Source organism: Pan paniscus, chromosome Y (assembly GCF_029289425.2).
Source record: "Pan paniscus chromosome Y, NHGRI_mPanPan1-v2.0_pri, whole genome shotgun sequence".
In the NCBI taxonomy this organism is placed as follows: domain Eukaryota; kingdom Metazoa; phylum Chordata; class Mammalia; order Primates; family Hominidae; genus Pan; species Pan paniscus.
Window position 1 is genome coordinate 8,231,502 of NC_073273.2, and position 21,846 is coordinate 8,253,347.

General features: G+C 41.8%; 1 pseudogene; it reads left to right on the forward strand.

Annotated features, from left to right (window-relative positions):
• The first annotated feature begins 17,105 nt into the window (after positions 1 to 17,105).
• On the forward strand, positions 17,106 to 19,305 carry LOC129395742 (tubulin beta-8 chain-like; annotated as a pseudogene).
• Positions 19,306 to 21,846: the final 2,541 nt, after the last annotated feature.

Consider the following 21,846-nt stretch of genomic DNA (forward strand, 5'->3'; position numbering starts at 1 on the left):
TGCCGCAACACCAGCTCCACATGCCTAAGCACAGAGAGAGAGACTCTGCTGGTTTGAGAGAAAGTAAGGGAAGAGAACAAGGGACTCTACTTGATAAATCAAGAGAATTTTTCCTGATGTGAATCCAAGGCAACCAAGGCAGTACCTGTATGTGTTTACATAAACTACTGTGTTATTCGGTTGGGACCCAAGTCTCTTTGAATACCTGGAAAGCGTTCCCAAGAATAATGGGCACAAACAAGCCCAGACTTTCAAGACTACAGTAGGAAGCTCTTCAATGCCCAGATATAGATGAACATCTACAAGTATCAAGACCATCCAGGAAAACACGGCCTCACCAAACAAGCTAAATAAGGTGCCAGGGACAAATCCTGGAGAAACAGAAATATGTGACCTTTCATAAAGGAAATCCAAAATAGCTGGTTGAGGTAACTCAAAGAAATGCAATAGGACACAGCGAAAAATTCCAAATTCTATCAGATAAATTTAGCAATGAGATTGAAATAAAAAGAATAAAGCAAAAAAAAAGAAATTAAAATGCAGTTGTCATAGTGAAGAATTACTTAAAACAATTGATCAAGAAGAAGATAGATTTAGTGAACTTGAAGTCAGACTATTTGAAAATATAAAGTCAGAGGAGACAAAAAAGAATAAAAAATAAAGCATGCCTCCAAAACCTAAAAATTAGCCTCAAAATAGCAAATCTAAGAGTTATTGGCCTTAAAGAGGAGATTGAAAAGAGATGAGTTAAACATTTATTTAAAGAAATAGTGTTAAATAATATTAAACAATTCCCCAGCATTCGATATCAACATTTGAGTAAAAGAAAGTTACAGAACATCAAGCAGATATAGCCCAAAGAAGACCACCTCAAGGCACTTAACTAAACTCCCAAAGGTTAAGGATAAAGAAATGAATCGAAAAGCAGTGAGAGAAGAGAGACAAATAACATTCAGTGGAACTGCAGTAGATCTGACAGCAAACCTTTCAGGGGAAAATTTACAGGCTGAGAGAATGGCATGCCATTTTTAAAAACCTGAAGAAAAAAAAAGACTTTTACTTTAGAATAATGTATCTGGCAAAAACATCCTTTAAACTTGATGGAGAAATAAGAACTTTTCTGGAGAAACAAAAACTGAGGGATTTCATTAACACCAGACATGTCCTGCAAGAAATGCTAAAGGGAGTTCTTAACCTGAAAAAAAAAAGTGAATGAGCAATAAGAAATCATCTGAAGGTACAAAACTTACTAGTAACAGCACACGGAAAAACACAGAATATTATAACATGGTAATTATGTTGTGCAAAAATCTCAAATAGAAACAGTAAGCAATAAACCAATTACAAAAATAACTACAAGATATTTCCAAGATATAGACAGTAAAATCGGGAATGAAGACAAACCACAAAAAGTTTAAAAGAATGGCAATGAAATTAAAGTGTGAAGTTTTTGCTAGTTGCTCTGCTTGTTTCTTTGTTTATGCAATCAGGGTTAAATTGTTCACAGTCTAAAACGATGTGTTATAAGATGTTATTTTCAAGCCTAATGGTAATTTCAAATTAAAAAGCATATCACAGTTGTACAAAAAGTAAAAAGGAAGAAATTATATTATATTACAGGAGAAATCACCTTCACTAAAAGGAAGACTGGAAGAAAGAAAAGAAGGATGAGAGGACAAAAATCAATCAGAAAACAAATAACAAAATGGAAGGAGTAAGTGCTTATCAATACTAAGTTTGAATGTAAATGAACTAAATACTCCAATCAAAAGACAAATAATGGATTAATGGATAGAGACACAAGACAATAATCTGTGACCTAAAAAAAATACTTTACCTATAAAGATACATTTAGACTGAAAATCAAAGCATAGTAAAAGTTATTCCATGCCAATAGAAACAAAAAAAGCAGAAATAGCTATACTTTTACCAGACAAAAATTGATTTCAACAAAAGACTGTAAGAGGAGATTAAGAAGGTCATTATATAATAATAAAGAGGTCAATTAATCAAGAAGATGTAATAATTGGAAATATATATGCACCCAACACTAAAGCACCTATATAAATGAAGCAAATATTATAAAAGATCTAAAGAAAGAGACCACAATACAATAATGGCTGGACACTTCAACACCCAACTTTAGTCATTGGATAGACCTTCCAGACAGAAAATCAACAAAGAAACATCAGACTTAATCTGCACTATAGTACAAATTAACCTAATAGATATTTACAGAAAATTTCATCCAACAGCTACAGAATACACATTCTTCTCCTCAGTACGTGGTTTGATCTCAAGGGTAGACCGTAACTTAAGTAACATATCTAAAAACATTCAAAAAATTGAAGTAATATCAAGGATTTTCTCTGACCACAATGGAATAAAACTAGAAATCGATAAAAAAAAGAATTTCAGAAACTATACAAACACTTGAAAACTAAACAATATGCTCTTGAATAATCAGTAGGTCAATAAAAAAGTTAAAAAGAAAGTAGAAAAATTTCTTGAAACAAATGATAATGGAAACATAGCATGGCAAAACCTATAGAATATAGTAAAAGAGGTACTAATAAAAAGGAAAATTTAAAACTATAAGTGCATACATAAAAATTAGAAAACCTTAAAATAACCTAACAATATATCTTAATTAAATAGAATAAAAAGGCCAAACCAAACTCAAAATTAGAAGAAAAGAAATAATAAAGATTAGAGTGGAAATAAAGTTAAAATGAAGAAAACAATGCAAAAAATCAATGAAACAAAATGTTGATTTTTTTTGAAAAGTAAAACAATTGACAAATACTTACAGAGGCTAACTGAAGAACTGAAAAGATACCAAGTTAATAAAATCAGAGTTGATAAAGAGACATTACAAGTAACGCTTCAGAAAATCAAAGGATCATTAGTGGCTAATGTGAGCAATTGTATGCCAACAAATTAGAAAACCTAGAGGAAATCAATTCTTAGACACAAACTACTTACCAAGATTGAACCAGGAAAAAATAAAAAACCTGAACAGACCAATAATAAATAACAAAATTAAAGCCATAATAAAAAAGTCTGCAGGACCAGGCATAAAATAGAGAAGGAGAGAACATTTTCAAACTCATTCTTTGAGGCTAGTATTAAACTGATATCAAAACCAGACAAAGACACATTAAAAGAGCAAACTACGGGCCAATATATGAGAATAATGATGCAAAAATTTGCAAAAAAACCTGGAAACCTGAATTAAACAATACATAAATAGATAATTCATCATGGGCAAGTGGGATTTATCCCAGACATGCAAGGATGGTGCAACATGCAAATTAATCAATGTGATATATCATATAAACACAATGAAGGGACCAGGTGCAGTGGCTCATGCCTGTAATCCCAGCACTTCGGGAAGCTGAGGTGGGTGAATCACCTGAGGTCAGGAGTTCAAAACCAGACTGGCCAAGATGGCAAAACCCCATATCTACAAAAAATGCAAAAATTAGCCAGGCGCCATGGTAGGCACCCGTAATTTCAGCTACTCAGGAGGCTGAGGCAGGAGAATCACTTGAACCTGGAAAGTGGAGGTTGCCGTGAGCCAAGATCATGCCATTGCACTCCAGCTTGGGTGAAAGAAAGAGACTGCGTAAAAAAACAAAAACAAAAACAAAAAACAGAATGAGGGACAAAACCCATATAATCACTTCAACTATGATAAAATTATTTGATAAAATTTAACATTCCTTAATAATTAAAAGCCCTTTGAAAACTGGGTATGGAATGATACCTCAACATAATAAAAGTTATATGTGAGAGACCCACAGCTAGTATCATACTTGGTGGGGAAAAAACTAAAAGCCTTTGCTCTAAAATCTCGAAGATGACAAGAATATCCATTTTTACCACAGTTATTCAACATAATTCTGAAAGTCCTATCTGGAGCAATCAGACCAGAGAAAGTAATAAAAGCCATCCCAATTGGAAAAGAAGTCAAATTACCTTTTTTGCTGATGATATAATTTTATATTTGAAAAAATATAAAGACTCATCTGATAGAGTTTTAATATGTATCCTCTCCCAAATCTCATATTTAAATGTAATTGTCGATGTTGGAGGTGGGCCTGATGAAAGGTGATTTAACCATCTGGGTGGATTACTCACAAATGGCTTAGCACCATCCCATTTGGTACTATCCTCATGATAGTGAGTGAGTTCCCATAAGATCTGGTTATTTAAAAGCGTGTAACAACTCACCTCTCTGTTTTTTGCTCCTGCTTTTTGCCCTGTGATATGCAAGATTCTGCTTAAACTTCTGCCATGACTGTAAAGTTTCAGAGGCCTTCCCAGAAGGGTATGCTAGTGCTATATCTTCTCTATAGCCTGTAGAGACACAAGCCACTTAAACCTCCTTTTTTAAAAATAAATTTTCCAGTCTCAGGTATTTATAGTGATGCAAAAATAAATACATAGAGAAAATTGGCACCAAATTGTGGAAAATTGTTATAAGAATACTTGAAAATGTGGAATTAACTTTGTTATTGGATAAACAGGCAAAAGTTGGAGGAGTCTGTAGGACACAGAAGAAGCCAGAATAATTAGGGAAAGTTGAGATCTTCTTAGAGTCTGGTTGTATGGCTGTGACCATAATGCTGCTAGTGATCTGGACAGTGAAGGCTGGGCTGAGGAGTTCTCAGATGAAAATTAGAAACTTATTAGGTCTGAAGCAAAAGTTATGCATGTCATCTTAGCAAAATGGTTGGCTGAATGTCTGTCATGCCCTAGGGATATATAGAAGTTTGAATTTGAAAGTGATGATTTAGGGTTTCTGTTGGAAAAATGTCTAAGCAGCAAAGCATTCAAGATGTGGCCTGGCTGCTTCTGTCAACCTGTGTTCACATGTTGGAGCAAAAAAACAAAACAAAACAAAAATTTGTAACTTATATTTTGATGGAAGCATAGTGTAAAAGCTTGAGAAGTTTGTAGTCTAGTTAAGTGTCAGAAAAATAAATAGCTTTTATAAAAGAGGAACTCAAGCAGGCTATGGAGCAACCACTTGTTAGAGATATTTGTACAACCTAAAAAAAAAAAGCAATTGTTGATAGCCAAGACAATGGGAAAGAGGAATTGAAGGCATTTTAGAATTCTAAAAGCCAGCCCCCCATCACAGACCCTGGGGCCTAAAAGAAGACAATAGTTTCTGAGATCAGACCCAGCACCTGCTGCCTTGAGTAGCCTTGGAACATGGCTCCCTGAATCCTGGCCACTGCTCATGCTCCAGGTGTAGCTCAAATTGGCCCACTTACAACTATAGTCAATGCTTCAGAAGGTGCAATCCATAAGCCTTGCTAGCTTTCATGTGGTGTTAGGCCTGTGGGTGTACAAAATGCAACAGTTGAGAATTTGGAGCTTTCCACTTTTATTTCAAAAAGGATGTATGAAAAAGCCAAGGTGTGCAGGCAGAAGCATGTTGCAGAGGGGAGCCCTCATGGAGAACCTCTACTAAATCAATGCAGAGAAGAAATGTGGGGTTACAGTCCCCATGTGGGCTCCCTAATGGGGCATGACCTAGTAGATCTGTGAAGAGAGGATCACTGTCCACCAGACTCCAGAATGGTAGATCCTGTACAGCTTGCACCTTGCACCTGGAAAAGCTAGAGGCACACAGTAACAGCCCGTGAGAGCAGCCATGGGGGCTAAACCATGCAAAGGCACAAGGTTGAAACTTCCCAAAGCATTAGTGTGTCCTGGAAATGGGACACAGAGTCAAAAATAATTATTTTGGAGTCTTACAATTCAATAACTCCCATTCTGGGTTTCAGACATGCATGGGTCCTGCAGCCCCTTTCTTTTAACTGATTTCTTCCTTTTAGAATAGCAATATTTACCCAATGTCTATACCCAATTTATGTCTTCGAATTACCTAACTTGTTTTTATTTTATAGGCTTATAGGAGGAAGGAACTAGCTTTGTCTTAGATGAGACTTTTGACTTTTGAGTTAAGTCTGAAATGAGTTAAGACTTTGGGGATTATTGGGAAGTCATGATTGTATTCTGAAATATGAGAAGGATATGAGATTTGAAATGGCCAGGGGCAAAATGATGTAGTTTGGGTGTGTGTTCCCACCAAAATCTTATATTGAAATGTAATCCTCAATGTTGGAAGTGGGCCTAGTTGGGAGGTGATGGAATCATGAGGGCAGGATTTCCATGAAGAGTTTGGCATCATTTGCTTTGGTGCCATTCCCACAACAGTAAGTTTTCATGAGAGCTGGTCATCTACAAGTGTGTAGCACTTTCCCTTTGCCTTTGCACTTACCATGTGATGTGCAAGCACCGGATTTTTTCTTCACCTTGATTGTCAGTTGTCAGAGGCATCCCCAGAAGCAGGGGCCAGGGCTATGCTTTCTGTACAGCCTCTAGAAACATGAGCCAATTAAACCTATTTTCTTTATAAATTAACCAGTCACCAACTATTTTTATGGCAATGTGAGAATGGCCTAATATATCCACCAAAAAACTGTTAGAAGTGATAACTTCAGTAAATTTGCAGAATACAAAATCAACATATACAAATCAGTAGGATTTCTATATGCCAACCATCAACAAACTGAAAAAGAATTCAGAAGAGTAATCCTATTTGCAATAGCCATAAATAAAACAAAATGTGTGTGAATTTACCAAAGAAATAAAAGTTCTCAACAATTAAAATTGTAGAATACTGATAAAAGAAATGAAAGAGGACACAAAAAATGGAAAGATATTTATTTGTTCACAGGTTGGAAGAATCAGTATTTTTAAAAATGTCCATACAATCCAAAGGAATCTGTACATTTCATGCCATCTCTAGCTAAATAACAATGACATTCCTCACAGAAATAGAAAAAACTTCTGAAATGTATATGGAACCACAAAACACCATGATAGTCAAAGCTATGCTGAGTATATAAAACAAAAATGGAGGAATCCCATTACCTGGTTTTAAATTATACCATCAAGCTATAGTAATTAAAACAGCATGATGCTAGAATAAAAATAGAAAATAAAGACACAGGGAATAAAATAGAGAACTTAGAAACAAACTCATGCAGCTAAACTAAACTTATTTTCAACAAAAGTGCTAAGAACATACAACAAAAAATAAGACAGTTTCTGTAATAAGTAGGGCTGGGAAAACTGGCAAGCCATAGGCAGAAGAATGAAACTAGAACCATATTTCTTGCCACATAAAAAAATCAAATTAAAATAATTAAAGACTTAAACTTAACACCTCAAACTATCAAAGTTTCACACACACAAAAACGGGGAAACTCTTTAAAGCATTGGTTTGGGCAAAAATTTCTTAAGTAGTGCCCCATATGCACAGACAACAAAAGCAAACATGGACAAATGGAATTACAGCAAGTCAGAAAGCTTTTTTAAAGTGAAGGAAACAATAAACGAAGTGAAGAGAAAACCCACAGAATAGGAGGAAACATTTGTAAATTACCCATGTGAAAAGCAATTTATAACTACATGATACGGTTAGGCTTTGTGTCCCCACCCAAATCTCATATTGAATTAATCTCCAGGTGTTGAGGGAGTGACCTGGTAGAAGGTGAGAAGGTGATTGGATCATGGAAGTGGTTTGCTCCATGTTCTTCTTCTGATAAAGAGTTCTCATGAGATCTGACGGTTTTATGAGGGGCTCTTCCCCTTTTGCTTCGCATACAGGCTGTCTCACCTGCTGTCATGTAAAGGTGCCTGCTTCCCTGTCTGCCATGATTGTAAGTCTCCTGAGGCCTCCCCAGCCATGTGAGTCAATTAAACCTATTTCCTTAAAAATTAGCCAATCTCACCAGGCACAGTAGCTCACGCCTTTAATCCCAGCACTTTGGGAGGCCGAGGTCGGTGGATCACAGGGTCAGGAGTTCAAGACCAGCCTGGCCAAGATGGTGAAACACAGTCTCTACTAAAAATAAAAATAAAAAAATAGCTGGGCATGGTGGCTGGTGCCTGTAATCCCAGCTCCTCAGGAGGCTGAGGCAGATAATTGCTTGGACCCCAGAGGGGAGGTTTCAGTGAGCCGAGATCGCACCACTTCACTCCAGCCTGGGTGATGGAGCAAGACTTAATCTCAATAAATAAATAGATTAATAAATAACCCAGTCTCTGTTTTTTTTAATAGCAGTGCAGAAACAGACTAATACACTACATTATATTGAGTTAAAAAGAATTCTATAGAAAAATATGTAGTAACCTAATTAAAGAGTGGACAAAAAATTTAAATAGACATTTATGAAAAGAAGACATACAAATGGCAAACAGGCAAATGAAAAGATTCTCCACATTACTGATTATTATAGAAATGCAAATCAAACCAAAAATGAGATATCATTTCACTCCAGTAAGGTGGCTTTTATCCAGAAGTCAGTCAAAAACAAATGCTGGTAATAGCCAAGATTTGGAAGAAACCTAAATGTCAATCAGCGATGACTGGCTAGAGAAAATGTGGTACGTATACACAATGGAATACTATTCAGCTATAAGAAAGAATGAGAGTCTGTCATTTGCAATAACGTAAACGAAACTGAAAGTCTTTATGTTAAGTGAAATAAGTCAGGCACAGGAAAAACAAATGTCACATGTTCTCACTTATTTGTGACTGCTAAAATTTGAAACAATTGATGTCATAGAGATAGAGAGTATAAGGATGGTTACCTGAGGCTGGGAAGGGCAGTGGGGGAAGAGAAGGATAGTGGGGATGCTAAATGGGTACAAAAAAATTGTTAGAAAGAATGAATAAGGCAGTATTTGATAGCACAACTGGGTGATTACAGTAAATAATAATTTAACTATGCATTTTATAAAAACTAAAAGAGTATAACTGGATTCTTTATAACACAAGCTATAATTGCTCAAGGGGATAAATAGCCCATTTTTTATTATGTATTACCCACTGCAAGCCTGTATCAAAGTATGTCATGTACCCCTATAAATATATACACCAACTGTGTACCCACAAAAATAAATTAAAAATCAAAATTAAAATGAAAACCAAGGGGAGGAGAGTATAATGAGGTATGCGTGACCCATGGCTTGAACTTGCTTTTCAGGTTAACTTTGGAAGGTCCTTATCCAAGAAGAGGGGTCCATTTGATCACTGGAGGCTTAAAAATTAATTTTTAATTTATAAGGGGAAAAAGAATGTTTAATCCTGAGCCATAGCTCTCAGTTAATCAATCCCTGCAGGGAACCCTGTTCTTTACTCTGGAAATAAACATTATTTTTCTTTTCCACTGAATAACACCACATTTCAAAATGATGGAAACATCTTGAAACTAAAAGCCTTATTAAATTTGATTTGGTTTCAATTATACGTGATTAATCACATGTGTTCCAGAGTTTGTCCTCAGTCTTCTCCTTCTTTAGGCTCACGATCTGTTGAATTTGCTCAGCTCCCTGCTCAACAGCAGGAAATCAGTTAGAATTACTTAAAAACCTCATTGTGACTGGAAGCGGTGGCTCATGCCTGTAATCCCAGTAATTTGGGAGGCCAACATGGACAGATCATTTGCTGTCAGGTGTTTGAGACCAGCCCGGCCAACAGAGACAAACCCCATCTCCACTAAAGATACAAAAATTAACTGGGTGTGGTGATGCATGTCTGTAATTGCAGCTACTTGAGAGGCTGAGGCAGGAGAATCACTTGAACCTCAGAGGCGGAGGTTTCAGTGAGCCGAGATGGTGCACTGCACTCCAGCCTGGGCAACAGAGAAAGACTCTGTCTCAAAATAATAACAATAATTAAATAAATATAGATAAAAATCTCATGTTTCTAACAAAATTTCTTTTGAATATCAATTGTATCAACTTGCATATTAACTATAATCATTTTGTTTACTTTATCTCCAATCCTGAGAAATCTTTGAGGACTAATTTCACTCTTTTCTGCCATTTTGGTAAACATATCAATTCCATCAAACAAAATGCGCAAAATTCCTGAGAAATAAATTTTATCCTTGAGCAGTAGGCTTGCTTTGTTAGAGGAAGTCATGGTTGCCAAGCTTCTAGTTTAATAAACATAACCAGAATACTCTATCTTAATATGAGTACCTAGGTACTCACAAGGCACCTAGAAGGTTAATATTTATGGTCTGAAAATAGCCACATTTTTAAGCTGGCCACAAATTACAGTTGCAGAGTATTTATGGCCATACAAGACAGTTTCCACCAAGCCTGAAAAATGTATAAATATCCTAGGTGTGCAGCATTTTTTCCTTAAAGATAATATTAATGAGCTAGCTTAGGTCAACGGGGTAATGACCATTGTTAAAACCAATAGCTCCTGACTTTAGTGAATACATCTGCACCTTCCAAGTTTATTAATAACTGTTTCTCTTTATACTTACTTATAAGTAGAGATACTCATAAAAGACAATGCATTCCTGCTTTTGTTTTCTGAGGATGCCCAACTCTGCAATGGAGTCACTTACAATAATCTTGCTTCTTTCACTGTGCTCTCTGATTCACCTCATTTTTTTCCTACACAAGATCTAAGAATCCTACTTTGTGGTCAGTATCAGGACCCTCTTTTCCAGCAACATCTTTCAGCAACACCTTGAAGGGACACCAAGACAAGACCCCCACTCCAAGGAAAACAATCCATACAGAATCAATCACCTGGCAAGCAGGCCATCTTTTAGAGTCGTGAAGCCATTCTGGCGGGCAAGAATGATTATCCACTATTACTAAAGTGAGAGGCCCTAGTGCATAATGTTAGGGGGAGAGACTTAGCCCAAAAAGTTATAGACCTGGGGGTGTCATACTCACATTAAACGCCAAGCTCACAAGGTTAGAGGCTCTGGGGTGTATTGAGAAGAATGGACTTGGCTAAACAAGATGTTTGCCACTTTCTCTTTTTGGACTGTCCACCTGGTGCTCTCTGTCCCTCACCTGAGTGCTCTGCATCTTGTCCCCTTTCTGCTCACTGCCTCTGTTTTGTAGTAGTCTGTAGGCTGCCCCATGAAAGAGGACCAAAACAGTTTAGCTTTTACTTTCCTCAATAATCCTCTGACTTTTAGCTGATTGCTTATTTAATTTGCCACTGGTCCAAGTGACACTGAAGAAAAGAGGTGTCTTGGAACCTAGTATTTTTTACCTTAATTGTCAGAAAAGATCAGCAGTAACCTCTCCATCATTATGACTAGAAGTTGAAATGTGGCATTTAACAGTCTTACATGATAAGATCAGATATGCCTGTTTAGTGACAACCTCTTTTATGACAACCCTCTGCAAACAATTAGCATCAATATGGAGAACATGAGACGTTTGCTTAAGAGTTTTCTCTTATTTCTTAAGCATAAGGTCATCTTTGAAGAGCTGGTATAGGGCAGCTGGACCCTACTTTCTAAACCCAGCATGTCATTTTTTCCCTGAAAGTGTGTCAGTTTTGTCATAGCAGTGTGAAAATGGACTAATACATTTCAATATACAAGTTACAGCCTTCCCATTTCCCCTGTTTGGTCTGACTCATTCTTTTGCAGCTTAATTTGTTTTATAGAAGAGAAAGTGAAGGGGAGGAAATACATTATACACAGGCATCTCTGATGCTTGGTCAGGATTAAAAAATTAAAATCAGCTTGTATATGTTTGATGGAAGAAAAGACAAAATAGGGATGGCACATAATTGATTACCTTTTCAATGCAAGTGCCTCTTAATATCAGGCTTCTCTTAGCTGAGGCTGAACTCTGCACTGCCAGTCCAAGCACCCCATAAGAACGCAGTCAGGCTCCTTCCAGTTCTGGTGAGGTGTGCAACATGTTATTAATTCCTTCTAGTTTTCCAGGGTAATCTCGTGTCCAGACATCATCTTTGCCCTGCCCTTCAAGTCCTGTCTTACATAGATACACGAAAACACCCGAGCTTCACCAGATCAACATGCCCTGGGGTCTCTTATCAGCTGGCAAAGTTGAATCTTTGCCCTCTCTGGGAAGTGGCAAATGATAATAGGGACACTATGTAGCTATATGTACCCTTTTCTGTGTCTGAATCAGCCACATGCAAGGAAAAACTGAAACAGCTTTCAGAGGTTCTAGGAAAATTCATAGACAAATTTAAGAGGCTAACCTTGAAGTATGATCTGACCAGGCAATATTTGCATACATTTATGTTTACCTGCCGCATGATAGAAAAACAGTGTATTATGGGAGTGACTAGAGCACATGCTAATAGGGTGGCAGCCTGCAACCGGAGACATGGCAACTATCAAGTAGGAGGCACAACAGTGCCTGAGCAGGAACCAAAAGAGAATTAGGATCTAGAAAAGGGAAATCAATTAGGAAGAAAGTGGGATATACAGGGAAAAAATTATGATCATTTGACTCCTTGAAGGAATAAAAAAATGCATGATGTAACTTTTTAATTTTTATAAATCTGGAAAATTGCTCAGGGAGAAGATGAATACCTAGCTTTATTACAAGGGTGGATAATTTAGACCCTGAGGAAATACACTAACACTGCCCGACTCCAAGAAGGGACAGGCATTGCGGCATTGCTAGGAGTTTATTTTATAGCCCAGTCTGCTTCTGATATCTGCAGGAAGCCGCTGAAAGCAGCCTTGGGGAGTGCTTAGGGACCCAGACTCCCATGGGTCAGCCGTTAGACTTGGCTTTTGCAGTTTTCCATCACAGAAATAGGGCAGAGGAAACAAAATAAAGCAAACCTCCCAAGAGGCCAGCTTCTAGCTACAGCCTTGTGCTCTCCACCCCTTCAGAGGCAGCCCCCTTAACCCCTGGCCGTCACAGAGGAAGTGAGAAGGTAAAAGTCCCAGTCTGTGCCTCTGGCCCACTATGCCTTGGATATAAATCAATGTGACTTCTGTAAGAAGGTCAGCCACTGCCGAAGGAAATACACTGTGCTTCCAAGGCAGCCATCATCAGCACCCAGCAGATCCAAAAGTGGTAGGGCCTGATACTTCCTGCATCTGCTCTCATTGGACTATTACCTATCGAGAGATGGAAGAGCCTCAGCCGACTCTTGAAGTGGAAGGTAGGATTATTAACTTCTTATTAAGTATGGGAACAGATGACTCCGTCCTGAGTAAATACAATTGGCTCCTGTCTTTTCACGATGGACAAGCCCAAAAACACTGCTTTTCTTATCTTCTAAGTTGTCCTCCAGGGATTCTGTGTTTCTCACCTGCCTTTTTAGTACTGTCTGAATGCCTGACCTCTTACTGGGGAGAGGTTTATTGAATCAGGAGACTATGTCATGGTCACCTTCACAGATCATAAAGCAGAGAAAGTGTTACTTTTGTTCCTGACCCCTCAGGGGAAAAAGAAGTTAAGAATGAGCTGTCACATTTACCACCTGAGCTGTTGTCTCAAGTAAATCCTAAGGTTTGGGCCACACAAGCTCTGGGAAATGCACTAAACACCTCCCACATTCAAATCCAACTTCAGCCTAGTGCTCCTCACCCTCAGAAGAGACAATACATTTTAAGGCGAGAAGCATGAGGGGAAATTCAAACCCTTATCGCCATATTATTGTCATATGAGTTATTAAGGCCATGAGAGTCTCCTTACAATACTTGCATGTTACCAGATGAAAAGCCTAATGGAAAATACAGATTTGTCAGAAACCTGACAGCATTAATAAACGCAGTTGTCTCCATACACCTCATTGTCCCCAATACTTACCCAAGTCCCAGGGGATGCAAAGTGGTTTACATTCTTAAACCTGAAAGATGAATTTTTCTGCATTTCAGTGCATCCAGTTTCACAATATGTTTGCCTTAGAATGGACTGATCTGTATATGCATTCAGCCTCAAAATTAACCTGGACAGGCATCTCTGAAGGGTTCTGGGATAGCCCCCACTTATTAGAAAATGCTCTAGCTAAGGACTTAAGAAATCTACGATTGCAAAGGACACAATTATTCAGCATGTAGGTGACTTGCTCATTGCTAGTCCAACTAAAGAAGACTCAAATAATAATACTGTTAAATTGGTAAATTTCCTGGGAATTTGCAAATATAAGATATCACCATACAGGGCTCAGATTTTGACTGAAAGACTTAAATATTTGGAATCTGTCTTAACCTTTGGAACTGATCCACATCCCTAGAAGATAAAAAGTTATTTTAGTCATGTGAGGATCCCAGTCCAAGAAATGACTGTGGGCTGTTTTAGGAGATGGCTGGGTACTGCTACTTATGGGTACCCAGATTTGGACATGTAGCCAACCCTTATATGACACACTAAAGAGAAAGATTTAGAGCTCCTAGAATGTAATTAGAACTACAAGCAAACCTTCAATACTTTTAAGGAGAAATTGGGCTCTGCTGCAGTTGTGGGAGTCCCCAAGTTGGATCAACCATTTGTACTTTATGTGGCCAAAAAGCAAGGCATAGGCCTTCGGTAATCTTGTCACAAAACTGGGGAATATTCCAAGGCCAGTAACCTAATTTTCTAAGCAGATAGACCAGGTGGCCTCAGGGTGGTCTTAATGTCTTAGAGCTATTGCTGCTACAACTTTTCTAGTAGGTAAAACTAATAAACTAACATTAGGACAGCACCTACAGGTTTTTGACCCCACATCAAGGGAAGGTCTTCCTAGAAGCTAAATGGCACCAGTGGATAATAGGATAATATTTATGAAGGTATCAGGCCTAATTGCTAGACACTCCAGACATAACTCTTAAAGCCTGCCAAACCATAAACACAGCTACTTATCTGCCAGAATCCACAGGTGCTCCCAGCCTTTCTGGCATACAGGTTGTATCAGTCTATTCTCATGCTACTAATAAACACATATCTGAGGCTGGGTAATTTATAAAGAAAAGAGGTTTAATTGACTCACAGTTCTACATGATTGTGGAGGCCTCACACTCACGGCAGAAGGCAAATGAGGAGCAAAGTCACATCTCTTACATGGCAGCAGGCAAAAGAGATTGTGTAGGGAAACTCCCTTTTATAAAGCCACCAGCTGTAATCCCATCATTTTGGGAGGCCAAGGTGGTGGATCACCTGAGGTCAGGAGTTTGAGACCAGCCTGGCCAACATGGTGAAATCCCATCTGTACTAAAACTACCAAAATTAGCCAGGCATGGTGGTGGGCACCTGTAATCTCAGCTACTCAGGAGGCTGAGACAGGAGAATAGCTGGAACTTGGAAGTCAGAAGTTGCAGGGAGCTGAGATCATGCTATTGCATTCTAGCCTGGGCAACAGAGAAAGGCTATGTCTCAAAAATAAAAAATAAATAAATAAATAATAAATAAACAAACCATTAGATCTCATGAGGCTTATTCACTGTCACGAGAACAGCATGGGAAAGACTCATCCCCCAATTCAATTACCTTCCCCTGGGTCACTGCCATGATATATGGGAATTATGGGAGCTACAATTCAAGATAAGATTTGACTGGGGACACAGCAAAATCATGTCACAGGTTATAAAACAAATTTATTCTAGGAGGCCAGACTTAAGAGAGATGAGCCCCTTGCCCCTTGACCATCCCAAGGAAGAGTGGTTAACAGACGCAAGTTCTTTTTTGCATCAGGGAAAACAGAAGAGCTAGATATACTTATTAGCACAAGAGAATCAAGGCACAAGCATTGCTGGCCTCTACCTCAGCTCAGAAAGCTGAGTTAATTGAACTTACTAGGCCCCTGCAGTTGGTAAAGCATTTAAACGTTAACACTTACACTGATTCCAACTATGGTTTTTTAGTGCTTCATTCTTATGCTGCAATTTGGAATGGGTAACTACCTGTGGCTCCCAAGGGCTTTTCCATAGAACATCATTCAGATTTTTAGCTTCTTAGAATGCTGTTTTGCTGCCAAAACTGACTATAATTAATTGCAGAGGTCATCAAAACAGAGACTGACCATGTAAAAGGAAATGCCCTGGTAGATGCTGCAGTCAAGGCCCCTGGACTGAAAAGGCCAATTAAGCTATGGGTGTGCTGATCAGCATTCACAGAACATAGGGTCAGAATACTCTGAAGAAGTACAAAATTGGGCCAGGGATTGCAGTTCAGTCCAGGACCCCTCTGGCCCGCTGAACGATGGTAATAAATTACTAATGCCAAGTACCAATCATAGGAATATAATTCAGCACTTTATGATTCTTTTCATCCTAGAAGAGATTCTTTGTTTCTGTTAATATCTCATTTGTTTATAGCGGTAAATCTTTTCAAGACAATAAAACAGGTGACTCACCCCTGTGAGCTCTGCGCCTGACATGACCCAAAAGGCCAGCGAGTTTCTCCTTCTCCAGTTAAACGTGTCCAATATTGATGAATCTATCCAGGTGAGAACTGGCACCTCTAATTTACTCAGATGTCTTTCTGCAGGAGATTCAAATATTTGCTAACTCTTACTGATACCTTCACTGGTTAGATCATTGCCAGAAGAAATAACTTCTCAGTTTGAGTAATCTAAAAGCCTGCAAAGTGACAATGGTCCATTTTCAGCGTATCCCAACACCTATCCTCAGCTTTAGGAATCCAGTATTACTTTCACTCTGCATAAAGACCACAGTCCTCTGGAAAGGTGAAAGGGCTAATCCTACTCTAAAGAAGACTCATGCTAAATCAAATGCCTAATATCTCTAACACCCATAACTTACTGAGGGTTTGAACTGCTCCAAATTAAAACTTACAATTAAGTCTTGTTGTGTTAACATATGGAAGGTCTTTCCTAACCACAGATCTCCCAATAGATGAAAAGACTCATCAAGTACAAAAATATGTCATCAGTCTAGGATAGGTGCAAGGCACTCTGTGAATACTGAAATAAGAGGCTTCCCCTCCCACATGGGAGGAAAATTCAGTTTCATGTCAGCTAGGGATTTAATCTTAGTAAAGACGAGGGAGGAAGTTCTCCAGCTGACCAGCTTTCCCCAACATCGAAAGGACCACAGCAAGGCCACCTGAGCTCCCCAGCAGACGTTCAGCTCCAAGGGATTCACAGGTGGGTACACCTGTGTGGAAGTAAAGCTGTTGCTTATTCTGGGAGCCCAATCCGAGGTTGAGGGAGGAGGGCGAGGGTCTATTTAAATGTTGGCAGAGGGCGGGCTGGGTCGCTGCACATCTGCTCTTCCTTCTCGCATTTCCCCTGCCGCCCTAATCCCGCCTTGGCCATGAGGGAGATTGCGCTCACGCAGACCGGCAGTGCGGGAACAAGATCGGTGCCAAGGTTGGCATCCGGGGCTCTGAGGTCCCAGCTCCGGCCTACTGGGTGGCCAGAGAAGATGTTGGCAGTGGCAGTGGCTTGGGCGGTGCCCCCGAATTGCAGCCCCTGGGCTCCCTGCCGGGGACGCAGTGGAACGGGGAGGCTGACTAGTCGGCAGGGGTGGACCCCAGGGACACGGCAGCCTAGGGATGTGGTTGCGGATGAGGGTTGGGGTGGTAGAGGAGCTAGGAGAGGGGCTGGGACGCCTCCAGCTCCCTGGCCTCCGTGACTCAGCCCTGGTCTGTCTGACCCCACTAATCTCTTGTAGTTCTGGGGGGTGATCTCTGATGAACATCCCATTGACTCCGCTGGCACCTACCACGGGGAGAGCAACCTGCAGCTGTAGCGCATCAACGTGTACTACAACGAGGCCAGCGGTGAGAACCCAGACCTTCTCCGATCGCCATCCTGGGAACGGCGGCCCTCCCCCTCGCTAATACCCTCCTGTCCCACTCAGGTGGCTGGTACGTGCCCTGCGCTGTGCTCGTGGACCTGGAGCCGGTCACCATGGACTCTCTGCGCTCGGGGCCCTTCGGGCTGATCTTCAGGCCGACAACCTCATCTTTGGTGAGCTGCGAGTGAGGACTGCGTTGCGGCTCCTTAGCCGGAGCAGCTCATCTAGTAGTTCCCGAAGGTCATAGCTGTGGGAATTGTGCAGCCAGGGCCTCTGAACATCCTCCTATTCTCCCAGTGGCTCAATCTGCCTCTCCTAAATGGGCTTTGGGAGGAAGCCCCAGGCGTCTCCTCAAGGTGAGGAGCTACTGTTATAAACTCCCTGCAGGGAACTGAGCTGGGGCCGTGGCTACTCTCTTCCCTGAAAATAGGTAGGAGCCACCTACAGCGAGGTCTCTTAGCATGTCTGAGGTTTGAGTCCTGACTTAATTTCTAACAGGGGAGGCTGCTGTCCTGTAACTCTGCGGTACGGGGTTTCATTTGCTCCACCTGAAGGATGAATGGTGCTTTCACCTCACATGTGACACTTGGTCCATTTTGCATTGTGGTGGTGACCACTGATGACCATACACCTGGCACTCAAGTGACTGACTTTACTGTCTTACAGGTCAGTGTGGGGCTGGAAACAAGCCCAAGGGGCACTATACAGAAGGTGCAGAGCTGATGGAGTCAGTGATGGACATTGTCTGAAAGGAATGTGAGAGCTGTGAATGCCTGCAGGGTTTCCAGCTGACCCACTCCCTGGGTAGGGGAACTGCGTCTGGGATGGGTACCCTTCTCATTAGTAAGATCTGGGAGGAGTATTCAGACAGGATCATAAACACATTCAGCATCCTGTCCTCGCCCAAGGTGTCAGACACCATGGTGGAACCCTACAATGCCACCCTGTCAGTCCACCAACTCATAGAAAATGCAGATAAGACCTTTTGCATAGATAATGAAGCTCTATATGACATCTATTCCAGAACCCTAAAACTGCCCACACCTACCTATGGTGACATGAACCACCTGTTATCTGCTACCATTAGTGGGGTCACCATGTGCCTGGGCTTCCCAGGTCAGCTGAATGCTGACCTACAGAAGCTGTCTGGGAACATGGTCCCATTTCCCAGGCTGCATTTCTTCATGCCTGGCTTTGCCCCCACTGACCAGCCGGGGCAGCCAGCATTACCAGGCCCTGACTGTGGCTGAGCTTACTCAGCAGACGTTTTATGCGAAGAATATGATGGCTGCCCCTGTCATGGCTGCTACCTAATGGTGGCTGCCATTTTCAGGGGTTGCATGCCCATGAGGGAGGTGGAGGGACAAATGTTCAACATTCAAAATAAAACAGCAGCTACTTTGCTGACTGGCTCCCCCACAACGTAAGAACAGCCATCTGTCACATCCCACCCCAGGGGCTAAAAATGTTGGTCACCTTCATGGGCAACAGCATTGTTATCCAGGAAATCTTCAAGCATGTCTCAGAAGAGATTACAGCAATGTTCAAGTGCAAGGTCTTCCTCCACTGGTACACGGGCGAGGGCTTGGATGAGATGGAGTTCACTGAGGCTGAGAGCAACATGAATGACCTGGTGCCTGAAAATTAGCAGTACCAGGATGCCAAGGCTGAGGAGGAGGAGTTTGAGGAGTGTGCTGAGGAGGAGGTGGCCTAGAACTTTCCTTTTCTTGGGGAAAGGATGGAAACTATGTGGATTCTTTTTGGTGTTCTGACAGCCCTGTGTCACTATGCAATTGTTCATTTGTGTCTTCTCGTCTTCTCCTGATGCAGTTTAAAGCATTTTTATAGTATGCGATTTTGCCTACTAAAGTACTCTCATAACATCTGGTTTCACCTCTAACTTCTTTCTTTAGGCTCTCTGGCTACTGCTGCTAGATGCCCTTAGTTGTCCTGCAAGGCTGAAGCTGTCTGGGCTTATCACATGCCCAGTAACAAGCATTCGGCTGGCTCCAGGAGGGGTTGGCATGGGCTGTGGATGTGGCAAGTAGTATTCACATGAACGTATGGATGCCCTGGGACTTGGGCAGCTATGTGATGGGAAACCTGTTCCTGAAGGCAAGCCTTGGCTTATCCCATGTAGCAAACTTCCAGGGGAATAGCTGGCCCTCTGTTTCTGGAACTTTAAAAGTGGTCAGTGACCCTGGTGGACAATGTCCCAAAGTCCTACCTCAGGGTAGGAACGTGGTCAGACAGCTGATTATGAACCAGCATTGAAGGGTGGGAAAGTAGGACCCCAGCCACTCTATCACCATGATGGACTGGGTGTGAACGTGTGTCTTCATTCTCTTAATGAGGTGGGCATGGGGTATCTGGCAGGGACTATTGGGCAGGAATCAAGTCCGGTGTCTGCTCACATGCACTGAACCCTATGTAGAAGGTTATTAGGTCCTGGGGGCCATAGATGGTGGTTGCTGGGCCTGTGTGCTCGGGGCAGTCTCTCCAAAGGCAAAGATGGGGTCTCTGAACAGGACCTGGGGAGACAGGCAGATGCTCACAAGTGCTGCTTCCCCCATCTGGCAATCAGTGAGAAAAACACACAAGTGGAGGTCTTACCTGCCCCAGTCTGGAGGGCTGATGCTCTCTGGAAAGGTGGTTAATACACACTGTCTGCTGTCTCTCTGTCTCCCACTCCAAAACTTCAGGGCAAAAATATTCCAAGATTGTCAGGATGAGACTGGTGAGGGTGGCACCTTTGGGGATAGGTCCTTTAGCCTGGCAGAGTCTCCACCCCAGGCTTCTTGGGGAGCCTGGACTTCAAAGCCTGCTTTGGGGAAGCTGTCAAGAGATGTGTGTGTGAGCTGGGTGCTGGGCAGCCTGACAAGACAGTGCTTTTCTACCTAGCTCTTGTAGAATTTGTCGGTGGCCTGTGTAATTACCTCTCGGTAATTCCCACCCCACCCTCATCACACAGATAAAATGAAGCCAGCATAGCCTGGGGGTCGGCAGATGTACAGGTTCTACCGCAGGAACCCTGGGCATACCCACCTGCCTCAGGTATGTCAGGGAAAACAGGCGAGGCCCCTTTCTTTTTCTTCACTGAATGTTGACAATGGCCTTTTGCAGCCAAATGGCAACAGGCAAGCAGGAGAGTGCCTCATCTTGAAAGAAGTGGCTCCTGGAAGCAGCTAGGAGGTGGCAGAGGTCCCCCATACTCCCTTAACCTGTTCTCAGAGCAGGAAAAGGGGCCTCTGTGACAGCCCTCCTCAGTGGCTCTCACTCTCTGAGGGGTGTGCTTGCCCACCCAGGTGTGCCCCCATATGAAATGTTTTTGTGTGGACCTGGTTGGGAAGGTTCAGCTGAAGCAACCACTGGAATCTGCCCACATGTAGTATCTCCAATGACACATGGGGTCAGATGGTCCTTCTGAAGTGGTACACCCAGAGTTGCACAGAGGGCGAGTCACTGCTGCAGTTCCCATCGGGTCTGAATGTGGATTAGGCTTGGTACCCATGTATTTCCCAATTACCTGGTTCCATCTGGGGGCTTCATGGACAGGAGTGGTGCTTTTCCAGGCCTCTTCTCCATATGCCAGCTACAGGCCCAGATTTCCCAAGTATCTGGAGACCCCCCTTCCAGCCTGGCAAGCATGGCATGTTGTGGGGGAAGGACATCAAGTCTACAGGCAGCAGAACCTTTCTGGGTAGGTTCTCTACCCCTGGAGGCCCCTGGTTGTTTACCTATTTGGGTGAGAGTTGGCTTAGGAACTCAACATTCTTGTAGGACTTCAGAACGCTATAGACAGGGGCCCAGGAGGGAGCAGGGGCTGGCAGCTAATCAGTGTAGTAGGGGTTGTAGGGCTCAGTTTGGTCTTGCAGGGAATTCAGAGGGCTTGGATTTGCTGAAGCTCTAGAAAAGTTTGGGCTTGGATATGGAAACAGCATGGATCAGGGGCCCTTCTGCATGCAGAAGTCTGAGTAGTTACACCCTGGTGCATCCATAAGTGTTCCTCACCTGGAGCACAGCTGTGGGTAGAAGCTGGGAGAGCTGTGGAGGGAAGAGGAGGCAGAATGAGTCTCAGGGCAGCCACAGCAGCCACGCAGGGCCTCTGCAAGTGAGACGCAGATCCAGCCTGTTGGCCACTTAGCAGCTGCTTGGACGGCTGCAGATCACCTGACCTCTGCTCACCAGTAGATGGGGGTTGCATTAGCACTTACCTTCAGGGACTTCTGCAGCTTGAAGTGGAAGCACACACCAC